The following is a 14,094-nucleotide window of genomic DNA, read 5'->3' on the forward strand; positions in this document are numbered from 1 at the left end:
CTAGAACGGTGTTGCACAGGCTATTTGCCCTATCAGGCCAGGTAACGGGGCACCAGGCTGTCATTTTCATCATGAGGATATAGGTCCTTTGGTGTAATTTTCCTCCAGTAATTAGTCTCCCTGTGATTTTTAGACTTTGTGTCATGTTGTGAATGCAACATGTTCGACAGCATTCCTGCTGAGAAAATATCTTCTATGATGGGTAAGCAAATATCATCTTTCATTAAAGACATCAGAAAAATTTCATCTGAAACTTCTGAACAGCCAGGTGGAGGAAAACTCCTGATGACAACAAAAAACCCACTTATGCCAAAATCCAGATGAGAGTGGCTTACGGTTCAGTTTGAAAGTAGCCTTCTAGTTGTTCCTCCGGCCCATTGGCTAGATGTCTATTCTTCTCTTAGTGACGACGTCTTTGGAAACAGTTGCCTTCTATTCACCAAATGGTGTTATTGAACTAAGGTAAGTATGTGGGTGGCCCAAGTGGTAGGCATCAAATTAAAACACTTTCCTATGCCAGGAGTTGTGTAAGCCTGGTTACTCCTCAGTCTGTGTCCCTCTTCTTTCTTTTTCTATGTAGGCTCTTGCCTCTTCCTTAGCTATCTCAAGCCCTTTGTAGAATGCAGCAGTGAAAAAACTAACTTTCTTCTCTTTGGTGGATGAAATAAAATCTTCATACTCTCCTTCTCTGTTTGGAAAAAAACCTGATTCTGAAAATCTCAGAGCAAGAAAGCCATAAACTCTTTTGCTGTAAATAAAGTTATAATTGGATTAAGACTGGGCTGTGATGAGGACGTGAATGACCAGAATTCTCCACCTGCTGGGATAATAAAATGACATGACTGTTTTGGAACACTGTTTGGCAGTATCTTAAAATGTCTAACATGTGCATAACCCATGATCCAGAAATTTCATACACACACATGAGAAACAAGTGCATACCAACAAAAGACATGTCTAAGAATGTGCTAGTAGCTTTCTAACAATAGCAAAAACCTGGAAGCAAACCAAATGTCCATCCTGCAGAGAACGGATAAAAAAATTGTGGTATTCATACAGTGGAATAATACACAGCAGTAAGAAGAACAAACTGTAGATATACACAACAATACAAATGAATCAGGCATTATTTTGAGCAACAAAAGCTAGAAACAAATGAGTTCCTACTGGATGGTTCACTTCAGGCGATCACGAATAGGCAGAAGTAATCCATTGAAGAGAGAAGTCAGAGTGGTGTTTACCTTGGGGGGAGGGCAGTATTGCCTGGAAAAGTGCTCGAATTATTCTAGACCTTGATTTGTGTGGTAATCACACAGTCGTATTCATATGTAAAAATGTATCAGTTTGTATCCTTAAGATGAGTATCCTTTACTATAAATATACATACAGAGCCTCAATATAAAAGTACATATTACAAAGATTGGGCTGTAAGATCTGAGAACTGGCTCCTTGGTGAGATTGTTATATTGAGTTTGGTACTTTGGGCCATGCACTCCAGCCACGGTGGGTCACTGCTGCCTCACCTCTTCCTTTCAGGTTGTAAGGAGTTAGCTTACAGAGGATGAAAGGAAAGATGCAATGCCTAATCCAATCCACCACCCGAAGATTGTATCAGGAGTTACGTTGGATGCTCACTACATTTGGAGATAGAGCACTCTACAGAAAAACACGTTTGCTGTTATTTTGCTCTGTCGGTTATTGGAAAGGACAATTTTGAACTCGACAAATTTGAATATTGATTCTCTCTCTCTACTTTCATTGTATTTCAAGACATAGGGAGGATGAGTTCCATAGATCTGTTGGACTTCTAGGTGAGAGACTTCAGGGCAAAGTTGTACATTTGGGTGAGATAGCAGAGAGAGACCTGTGCATGCCATCTGTGTTGACATAACAGAATAAGTAGGAAAAGAGGAGGGTCAAGAGCAGTACCTTGGTCGTGAGCCATCCGTGTGAGGGAGTGGAGGAACCAGGACGTCCCTGGAAGAAACCTGCTTTCCCTCACAGGTACCTGGATTTCTTGTGCACATTTCTAAAGGTTCCATTCCAGGTTTTTGCTCCTGTCTCTGTATTTTCTCCCTTCAGAGAGCTCATTTGTTTTAATGATGTCTGTTTTCTGCTAACATCTTCCACATCCACACGTCCCACCCTGCCTTCCCCTCCAAACTCCAACTTTAGATCTTATCCTCTCACTTAGTCTGCACATCGGCAGACTGCAAAACAAGTATAGAAAGTGCTGGGCTAGGTAGGGTCAAGGATGTGAGATGTTTGCAGGTGAAAAGGAACTTTCTAATGGCAAACTAAAGATTGGAGATGCAATAAAAGAAGATTCCCTAGAAGAACTTGGAGGGGCTTAGCTTTGGGAAGGTGAAAGAGAGGAGGAATGATCAATATGGAGATATTTGGAAATAGAAATGTGCCTGTGTCCACTCTCTTTCACTGAGCTCTGCCTAAAGCAATGCTAGCACTTATTTAGCATTTGCTGTTTGCCTAGCACTGTGCTATGTAGTTATGTATATCATCTCATTTAATTCTCATAACAATCCTAAGAGGAAGGTGGTATTACTAGACTAAGATTTTATTTATTTATCATTTTTAAAATAATTTAAAAAAATAAATTTATTTATTTATTTATGTATTTATTTTTGGCTGCGTTGGGTCTTTGTTGCTGCACACAAGCTTTCTCTACTTGTGGCGAGCAGGGGCTGCTCTTCATTGCGGTGCATGGGCTTCTCATTATGGTGGCTTCTCTTGTTGTGGAGCACGGGCTCTAGGCACACAGGCTTCAGGAGTTGTGGCGCATAGGCTTGGTTGCTCCGCGGCGTGTGGGATCTTCCCGGACCAGGGCTCGAACCTGTGTCCCCTGCATTGGCAGGTGGATTCTTAACCACTGTGCCACCAGGGAAGCCCCTATTTTATTTTTTTAATATTTGTTTATTTATTTATTGGGTTGTGCCGTGTCTTAGTTGCACCAGGCGGGCTCCTTTAGTTGTGTCTCAAGGACTCCTTAGTTTTGGCATGCGAACTCTTAGTTGAGACATGCATGTGGGATCTAGTTCCCTGACCAGGGATGGAACCCAGGCCCCCTGCATTGGGAGAGTGGAGTCAACCACTGTGCCACCAGGGAAGTCCCAGTAGCCTAAGATTTTAGATGGGGAAACTGAAGCCTAGAATGATTAAATAACTTACCTAAGGTCTCACGGCTAAGGAGATGGTGGATCAAGGATGTGAATCCCTTTTGCTTGACTTCAGAGTCCATAACCACTAGGCTGCAGTGGCTCTTTCTGCACATGGGCATGCATGTGGCTGGCTGCCTCCTTAGCACTTCCTGAGGTCCTCCTTAGCCCCACTGCCTACATGGACTATACTTACCTCCATGGTCTCAGGATGCTTTGTTTCCTGCTTGGGTTTGCAGCTCAGAAAGCTATTCCAGGGAGAGGACCGCACAGGGTCAGGCAGGTGGACATGGAAATGTGTCCCTGTCTCACCTGTCCAGACTGCAGGATGAAGAAATAGGACGAAAAATGGGAAAGGAAACGAAGCTGAGGCTGGAGCTCGGATGGCCTTGAGTTCAAGAGAGAGGAGTTGAGATTTCATTTAATTGGCAGTGCAGAGTCACCGAACAGGCTTTTGATGGGACCTGAGCCTTAGGCAGATGAACCTGACAGCTGGCGTGGGAGGGATCGGAGAGGGCAGGGGGTGCAGGTGAGAGGCCAGTCGAGAGGGTTCTGCCACAGTCCAGGTGAGGCATCAGCCCTGATAGGATAAGCACAGGGAAGGAGGAAGAGAGAGAAAGGGGCTACAAGAGTATTTATACAGCTTCCAAGAGAGCTCTTAGAAAAGAAGATCTTGTTCATTTAGTACTTAATCAAATCTAGATCCCCTAGCTGAGCTTTCAAAGGCCCTTTGTAAACTGATGGCAACCCTCTCTATCCATCTTTTCTTCTCACTACCTCCCAACCTTTATCCTCCACTATGGATGGGCTGGTCTTGCTGTTCCAAGGACTTGCTGTGATCCATGTTGTAGTTTCGATTCTATCCCTAACTCTGACTGCCTTTTCTTTTCTCCATCTATTCAAGATACATTTTAAACCCCATTTTCTCCACAACTGTGCTGATAGTGTCCACTACTCGTGTTTAAAAATGTCAGCTCCTTCAATCCTCACAACAGCCCAAGGTGGATACTATTATTATTGCCTCTATTCTAATATGGGACGACTGGGGCACAGAGGATTTTGATACATTACCCAAGGTCATACGGCCAGAGGGTGGAGGGGCAGGGTTTAAACCCAAGCATTCTGCTCCACAGTCTCTGCTCTTAACTACCATTCTCTACTCTTTTAACCATTACTTGTGCCAATTATGATTTAGCTACGTGATAAAGTAATATCGAGGTCACTAGGTCCCTGGGGGTGGGGGGAAGGCAAGGGAAGACGTGGGAAAGAAATGGCAGCAAAGGGAGAGTTGAAGGCCGAGACATTTGCACTCATTTCTTAATTTACCCAGGGCCTGGCTGGATGTTAGCATTGCCTTTTCCCGCTGTTAACTGAGGAGTCTTCAAAGCCAACCCCAAATATTAAAAAGCAGCAATCAAGGAGAACAAAAAGGAGGACAAAACAGAAAGGAAAACAGTATGGAAATTCCTTAAAAACCTAAAAATAGAACGACTATATGATCCGGTAATCCCACTCCTGGGCATAGATCCAGAAAAGATGAGAACTCTAATTTGAAAAGATACATGAACACCCCAATGTTCATAGCAGCACTATTTACAATAGCCAAGATGTGAAAACAACCCAAGTGCCCATCTGTAGATAATTGACTTAAGAAGATGTGGTATGTATACACACACACACACACACACACACACACACACACACACACACACACACACAATGGAATATTACTCAGCCATAAAAAAGAATGAAATAATGCCATTTGCAGTAACGTGGATGACCTAGAGATTATCATACTAAGTGAAGTATGTCAGACGGAGAAAGACAAACATCATATATCGCTTATATGTGGAATCTAATAAAAATGATACAAGGGAACTTATTTACAAAACAGAAATAGACTCACAGACATAGAAAACAAAGTTATGGTTACCAAAGGGAAACAGGGTGGCGGGGGTGAGATAAATTAGGAATTTGAGATTAACAGATACACACCACTATCTATTAACTAGATAAACAACAAAGACCTACTGTATAGCACAGGGAACTATATTCAATATCTTGTAATAACCTATAGTGGAAATGAACCTGAAAAAGAATATATATATATGCATATATACGTGTATAACTGCGTCACTTTGTTGTACACCTGAAACATTGTAAGTGACCTATACTTCAATTTAAAAAATATGACTAAAAGACCAACAGCCATTAAATGGTCTCGTCCTTGGTAGTTCAGCATCCACGCTGGCTGACGGGAAGGAACAGATGCTGCATGAAGATCACGCTGTCATGGAAGTCATGGGATGATTGGGCCTTGATGGATGTCACTCCCTCACGCCTGCTCCAGGCAGACAACATGGGCCACGGCAGGCACAGGGAAGTCTCTTATCATTGCCTCTTCAATCTAGATGACTCGAGGTTTCAGGAGTTTAGCCGCCTATGAGGAAAGGTTTTCAGTGGTGATGCTGTTTGGGAAAATTTTTGGAGCTGATTTTTTTTTTGGTGAAAATTAATGCCACCGTTCTGGAAGCACCGCAACATTAGTTATCTAATAACATGATAAAACTCTTCACAGACTAGCATTTTCTCTTCTTCCTGGAGATGAAGAGCTGTTTGTTTGATTAAGACATTTGGCCACTGCCTCTGAGCCAGTCTGTGTGGCAAGTGGTTAATATCCAACAGCCTTCCTGGGAGAGCCTGGACGCCATCACGGAGCTCCTCTGAAATTTAGGAGGTTAGGGTTGGTGTATTCATTGGGCAAGAAAGTGGTTTCCCTTTCTCTGTAATTTGAAGAGTGTGTAAGGCTCACTGTGTCCCCACTCTCTCCCCAACTAGGCTATCAGGACATTTCCTCTTTCTCCCATCGGAGCTTTGATCCTTTGAGTTAAGACATCACAAATTCAGGGGTCTCCTCCTTTAAAATGAGGCTCACTTGGGAGCCCGTGGTGTGTGTGTGTGTGTACGTGTACGTGTGTGTAGTATATAATATATAAGCTATTGCTACATTGCTATTACTTAATAGTCCTAAAGAGAAATCATGAAAATGGAGTGCTATCGAATGACATTGAAAACCTTCTCATGTTATTTACATAACAGGCTTGTGCTAGAATAAGGGTTATTCTAGGACTCGGGTACCTGAAGGGATGTGGGAGTGAGGACAAAACCTGGGAGAGAAGGGAGGGTATGTCTATCTGTATGAAGGAGAGCTCGCTTGAGAAGGAAGACCTCCAACTGTGGCATTTCCCACAGTGACTTGGAATATAGTGATCTGAGGGGAAAAGTGATAGGATTAAAAAGCACTGCCATGTCTGAAATGACATTCCCCTTGGGAGATCTGATGTTTGCTCATACTATTATAAACTCAGTTTGGGTACGTGCAGGGGGCATTATATTGTATCCGTGGAGGCATGATAACTTACCTTGTTTATTAAGGGTGTAACAACTACCTTGGTGGTTTGCCTGGTAAAAATGTCTTAAATGAACATAACTGAATTTGTGTTTTAGTTCAGACTGAAAAGACTGCAACGTTCCTCGTCAGAATCTCAGTGCTAAGGTCTCTTTCTGAGTGTCCTGGCTCCCCATCCCCCCTGCTTCTTCTCCCAGGTAGATCCTGACTGTGGAGCTAGCCTGTATCTCATTCCCTCCGATGCCCCAGGGGTCAGCTGAGCTCATGCAGCTGGAATTTGAATTCATCATTGTTCATCAGACTTGCCTCAGCTTTTCTGCTCCTGGGCCAATGAATGGATCTTCCTAAGACTAAATTTGGGGAACCGTGTTTCCAGTTTCGACAGCAGGAACTTTATCTTGTTCTCCAGGGCTAGATGGCTTTTCTAAGCCTTCCTTACCTCTTCCTTTTTTTTTTTTTTCTTAGTTTTCCCCACTCCCCCATTTCCTTGGGGCAGGAGTTTTGTCTCCAAAATCCATGCTGGGACCAGAACTCTGCTAGCTTTCCTACTGTTAACAGAATAAGATCTGTCCCTTGATTCCTCACTGCTAAACCTGCCCGTCTGCCAGCATCTTCTGTTGCTACATTTCTTATATACAGTTTGCTAGTCTGTAACCCTGTTTTCCCTCCGTGCCTCTGATGTGAGTCAGACTTTCTGGAATAGGGCATGGGAATTTGCACTGCTCACAAGCACTCACAGTGAGACTCACAGGTGTGGACCAGTGGCTCACAAGGTTGAGTGGGCATCCGAATTGCCTGGCGGGCTTGTGACAACACAGGCTTCAGTGCCCCACCCCGGAACTTTTGATTCAGAGCTGAGGCGGGGCCTGTGAATGTGCATTTCTAATAAGTCCCCAGGTGATGCTGACTCTGGTAGTTCGGGGCCCGTACTTTGAGAAGCACTGGTATCGATTCGTATGTGCCTTCTTCACACGGTCTGCCTGATGGGGGTTTCTCGCAATAGCTACAGCTGGGCTTTTCCAGCCCTGTCTTACCCATGAGGCAGGATCACGTACTCCTTCCAGTGTGGACCTTGAGTACACATTATATCATGAGATACACTAGGCTCCATGTGTGCTGGTTTTATTTGTGACTGGATTCTGCGCTTCAGAATAAAAATAGGGGATGCATGGATTCCAGGAACTCATTTTTTTTAAACTTAAAAGCCAGTGTCTTGTTAGCTTCTTCTCACAATCCTTTCTCGATTCGAGCCTCTAGGGTGGGGACATCATTACTTTTCTTGTTTAAATATAAGATTTCTTAGATGTTAATATGTCGAATAGTATAAAAAAAGCAACCATAATTGTCATAATCCCTCTGCCCAGATAACTCCTGATGATATTCGAAAGAAAAGTCAGTAAGGCACCTAGCTAGAAAATTCAAATAGTAGAAAAAAGGTCCCTTTTCTCAAAGGGAAATAATTTGAAATAATTTCTTGTGTATCCTTGCAGAAAAATATGCAGACATGTCTGTGTGTGTGTGTGTGTGTGTGTGCACATACACACAAATGTATATATATTTTTATGTTAAAAGGATCAAACTATACATACTCATCCACACTCTTTTCCCCCCCAGCTAAGGGTATTTTGGGGAGATTCCTGTACTCCAGAATAACTACTTCATGCTTTTAAAGTCTGCACAATATCCATTGAATAGACTGTATCATAACTGAGGTATGATTAGCTTTTTATAGAGAGTTTTAGGAGCACTTTCGAATGAGGAATGGAAATGATGGCATCAATGGGAAAAAGTCCATGGGACGGGTAAAGAACGAGAAAAAAATTTGGAAGAAGTAGAAGCACCCTAAAAAAGTAAAAATGCAGAAGAACGGAAGAAGTAACCTAACATATTTGAGGGGGCACTTTGCTTTCATTTCTGAGTGTAGATATGTTGAATTTTGTGAAAAAATGATTATACAAGTTCCAGTAGGGATTTGAACTAGGTTCAGAATGACCAGAGGGAGAGAAAACCTTGGCAGCAGCCGCTAATACTTACCAGACTTGAGAAGCACGTAGGGAGAACAGGCCATCTGGACAACACTTAACGTTTGTCAAGTCAAGAGGTGACCAAAACACATGGTGACATCTTCTCGGTGGGAGTAGAGAGGGAGGTTCTGTACATGGAGAGTTTGCGAGAGAGCTAGGCGGTGGAGAAAATTGCAGGCTGCAAGTCTGGGGGAAGAGAGATTTCAGCACTGATGGTGGCTTTAAGAAAAGGAATAAGGAACAGGGTTTGTGGCCAAAAGGAGAGACAACTTAATTTGGGGTTAGTCTAGGCAGTTTAGCTTAATATCAGTGTGTGTGTGTACACACACATGCACGCAGGTCAACATTTTGTTTTTATTTAATTAATTAATTAAAATGAATCTTTAAATTGAAGTATAGTTGATTTACAATGATTTGTTAGTTTCAGGTGCACAGCAAAGTGATTCAGTTTATATATATATATATATATATATATATATATATATAGTCTTTTTCAGATTTTTTTCCCTTATAGGTTATATTCCAAGATGTTGAGCATAGTTCCCTGTGCTATACAGTAGGTCTTTGTGGTTTATCTATTTTATATACAGTAGTATATATATGTTAATCCCGAACTCCTAATTTATCCCTCTCCCTGACATTTTGTTTTTAAATAAAAGCAGTGAAAGGAATGCTCACAGGACTAATTTTAAAATACCTCCTCCTAATGGATGGACCTAGAGTCTGTCATACAGGGTGAAGTAAGTCAGAAAGAGAAAAACAAATACCGTATGCTAACACATATATATGGAATCTAAAAAAAAATGGTTCTGAAGAACCTAGGGGCAAGATGGGAATAAAGACGCAGACGTAGAGAATGGACTTGAGGACATGGGGAGGGGGAAGGGTAAGCTGGGATTGGAGAGTGGCATGGACATATAGACGCTACCAAATGTAAAATAGATAGCTAGTGGGAAGCAGCCGCATAGCACAGGGAGATCAGCTCAGTGCTTTGTGACCACCTAGAGGGGTGGGATAGGGAGGGTGGGAGGGAGACGCAAGAGGGAGGAGATATGGGGATATAGGTATACGTATAGCTGATTCACTTTGTTATAAAGCAGAAACTAACACACCATTGGAAAGTGATTATACTCCAATAAAGATGTTAAAAAAATTAAAAAATAAAAGTAAAAATAAAAATGCCTCCTCCTAGATGTGAACACTGTATGTGGTACTTTCCATAGGAGAGTATGTTTCCCCATTTGCCCACCAAGTCTCCTGGGAAGTTACCTCCACTCTAGATAAAGAAACTGAGGTGCTGGCACATGGACTGGCACTTGAACCCAAGCCTGCTTGCCTTCCAGGCCCAGATTCTGTCCTCTGCACCAGAATAGCATGAAGTCTTTGAGTACATTATGTCAACCTATTAAAATGGGCAGGGGTCTGCTATGTGGGTAGAATATTACATGGGAAAAAATTGAACATCTAAATGGTTGAACATCCTTATTACTCATCTAATGTGTATGTGTCTGGGTTGAAGAGGCATTTGGGATATTAGAGCACATCGTGGGAGCCGTCACTGAGAAGCAAACGGAGAGCTAGATGTGGCGCGTGGTGAAGATTTGCTTTGAGAGAGACCTGTGTGCTATATGTAAGGATACAGCTTGGAAGATCTATCTGTGATCCTAGGTGGGTGTGGGTGAGGCATCAAAATGGGTCAGGGAGCCAGATTTGAAAAACAGAAGAACCAGAATGTTGGCCAAAACATGTTTAGGAAAAGGAAGCTTCCAGGAGAAAAGGGAAAAGGAAGAGGAGCCCCTCAGGGGACCTGACAGGGTTTGGAGGGAGGATGTTAAGAGTCCAGAAATAACATCAAGAAAAGCCAATGTTGTTTAGTGCAGAGCAGAAGGGGTCTGGCAGCTGAGTGGAGGTCAGCGAGCAAAGCCATGTAATTGAGAGAGGGCTCGTAGCTAGTAGGATACACAGTAAATGGGAACCATCTTCTCTTTTGTTTGAGCACTGCTCAGATTCACACTGACACTCTCGTCCACACCTCCCCACATATGGATACTCTAGAGAGGAATGGAGAGCCTTAAATGTTTGAAGTTATACAAAAACACTTCCATATGGAAAAGTTAGGAGAATAAATTATTTAAACTTAATAAGGGACATCAGAGGGGAAACGTTGACAACTGTTTTCGGGTAGATGAAGGTTTATGAAATAAAGCATGCTGACAGTACTGGCTATGTCCATGAAGGAGACACCAGAGAGAAAGGGCTAAACCTCATGTTATGTTGAACTTGATCACACAAAATGAGGAGACACCTCTCACTGACAGTGTTATGATCCGAAGGAAAGCTATGGAAACTCACTCTATGGAGAACATGATTGTACTAACTATTTAGGAAATGTTTTCAGCTTGCTTGGATTCTACAGAGAAGTTTTAATAATTTTTAGGAAATGATATTTAGGAAATGTCATTTAGGAAATGTTATATTTAGGAAATGTTATATAATATTTAGGAAATGTTTTCAGCTTGCTTGGATTCTATAGGGAAGTTTTAATAATTCCTCTTCTTTGACTTCTTTAGATTTTGGCCAGGTTGTGAAGGTGAAAAAAACCTATGCAACTATATTCAGAAAAAAGGTACTTGGAGTAAGTGAGTTCCGCTCATTGAGAATTGATAATTATCAGAAATCCCAAAGGGGAGTCTGTTCATGCAGGGTGTCTCTGCAAATTCATATGAATATTAATTTTGTGTGTGTGCCAATTAGGACGAAGCTTGCTATTCTGAACCAAACCTGCAGAGCCCCCAGGGTTCACCTTCAACTCATGTGGATTATTTCTCTCTCACGGTGGCCATTTTCCAGAAGATCTATTTTGCAGGCACAGAATAATCATGAATATCAGGCAACACTTTAAGGAAGAGCATGTATCTATGTTAAAATAAGATATTCACATTCTGTTGTCTACATATTTCACATCTTATATTTAAAAAAATACATTTTATTACTTCTTCCATTATAAGAGTACTGCCTATTCCTTAAAAAGCAATCCATGATGATTGAAGTCAGGATAACGATTACTTTTGAGGGCATCCGTGGCTGAGAAGGAAGATGATGGAGCTTGTAATTGGAAGATGGAATAGATCTGGATGACGGGCACCTGTGCGTATACAAATGTAAATATCCATCTAGTTGTATACTTGAGATTCGTGTACATTATTTAAGTTAGAGCTCATTAAAAATAAGCAAAGCTGCTCATTACAAAATACTTTTAAAATACAGACAGGTAGAAAGAAAAAAATCATTTATTATTCAGAGAAAACCATTGCAAACCTAGTGGACTATTTCAGTAATTTTTCTTTTTTATTGAAGTATAGTTGATGTACAGTGCTTCAGGTGCACAGCAAAGTGATTCAATTATGGACATATGCTTTTCAGATTCTTTTCCATTATGGGTTATTACAGATATTGAATATAGTTCCCTGTGGCTATACGGTAGGTCCTTTTTCTTTATCTATTTTATATATAATAGCTTGTATCTGCTAATCCAAAATTCCTAATTTTTCCCTCTCTCTCTTTTCTCTTTGGTAACCATAAGTGTGTTTTCTATGTCTGTGATTCTGTTTCTGTTTTGTAAATAAATTCCTCCGCATCGTTTTTTTAGATTCTATATATAATTGACATCATATATTTGTCTTTGTCTGACTTAACTTCATTTAATATGATAATCTCTAGGTGCATCCATGTTGCTGCAAATGGCATTATTTCCTCCTTTTTATGGCTGACTAATAAGTATTTTTTTCAGTGTATATTCTTTACAAATTGAGATTATAATCCATATTCAATTTATATACCTTTCTTTCACATTTTTAACATAAGCATTTTTCATGTAACTATATAAACTCTTGAAAAATGTCATTTTTCCCTAGAGATATTGGAGTTGAATTGTGGATACCCACAGATATAGGGTCAACAGTGATGCCAACCTGTAGAACATAGCACAACCTGTGTGGGGCACATGTAGATTTGGGTGAAGGTACAGGAAGGTGATGACAGATTTAGGTTGGTGAATGGAAATTAATTTTGGAAGGTCTAGATTCCAGAAGAACTCACCAGCAATCAAAATACTTGAAGCTTTCTAAGAGATGCTTGTAGTATAGCTAGATCTATAGCTAGAACATACTACATTACGAGACAAAAATGAGGATCTTTACCTCAGAATTTCCCTACTGGTATGTCATGAATGGGTTACAGTAGGTTGAGATATTTATTTCCTAGTTCTTCTGGGTATCTGGGTGAGGCTTGAATGGCTGGAGTCCTTGGGCCACAATCAGATTTCTCTGTTTACCCCAGGTAACAGTCTCTATGTTTGTCGCAAGGTAAAAGTGGTGGGGAAGCCCAGCCCATGTGACAAGCTGTCTCACCTACCAAACCCTCGCTTTCAGCGTGAGCTTAAACACACACCACTGAGTCAGCCCCTATGCCAAACAAAGAATACAAGTTGTTTTGTGGTTTATGCTAGAAATTTATAAATCTCCAGGTGGGTAATGATAGCACAGGAAGAATGCCTTTTATATCTCATCTCAGTTTGTCCTGATAAGAACCTTTAAGGTGGACGGTATGAATTTATAACCTAAAGGTCAGAGAGGTGAATGGTTAGCCCACCATCATATGATTAAGAGGTGACAGAGCTGGGGTCCAAACCCAGATTTTTCTATCTGTGGTCTTTCTACTATCTAAATGGGTTTTAATCCCCCCTCCCCACTTTTCCAAACCGAACTTTGTGGGACTGTAATATATAAAGGACATAAACATGGAGCTACTGTGGTTGAAAAGGGAGTGGGGGACCCAGATTTTTTTTAGCACAACCTGTGCTCATCCTTCTTGGCATCTCTGAGTCACTTCTGGGGCTCCCAGGATTCAAGGGATCAGTTTGAAAATGCTACACTCTACCATAGTGTCTCATCAGGGTTAGGTGTGGTAATTCTTGATAACTGAAAAATGAAAGGCCAGTTTTTATTTCATTAGTTTTCAGTTTTTGAGGTTTTAATTTTGGTTTATCTCTTGGTCAGTTGGTCAATTGTAGTTTGTCTTTCCTCATGGGAAGTTAGGGGTTATATTTTCCTGAGCTTGTACATATCTGATACTGTCTTTAGGCTCCTATGATACAAAAACAATAACTTGGCTGAGTGAAACAATTCATGTTCACCAACGTTCAACTTCAGAATTCTCCAGATGTGGCTCCATTGTCATCTTGCATTGAGCATTACAAATTCATTTTTATTCTTCTAGTTAACTGTTTTCAGCCCAGATTTTTTAAATTAATTAATTTATTTTTGGCTGTGTTGGGTCTTCGTTTCTGTGCGAGGGCTTCCTCCAGTTGCGGCGAGCGGGGACAGCTCTTCATCGCGGTGCACGGGCCTCTCACTGTCGCAGCCTCTCCCATTGTGGAGCACAGGCTCCAGACGCGCAGGCTCAGTAGTTGTGACTCACGGGCTCTAGA

The sequence above is a fragment of the Leucopleurus acutus genome (assembly GCF_964270905.1).
Source record: "Leucopleurus acutus genome assembly, chromosome: 13".
NCBI classification, from domain to species: domain Eukaryota; kingdom Metazoa; phylum Chordata; class Mammalia; order Artiodactyla; family Delphinidae; genus Leucopleurus; species Leucopleurus acutus.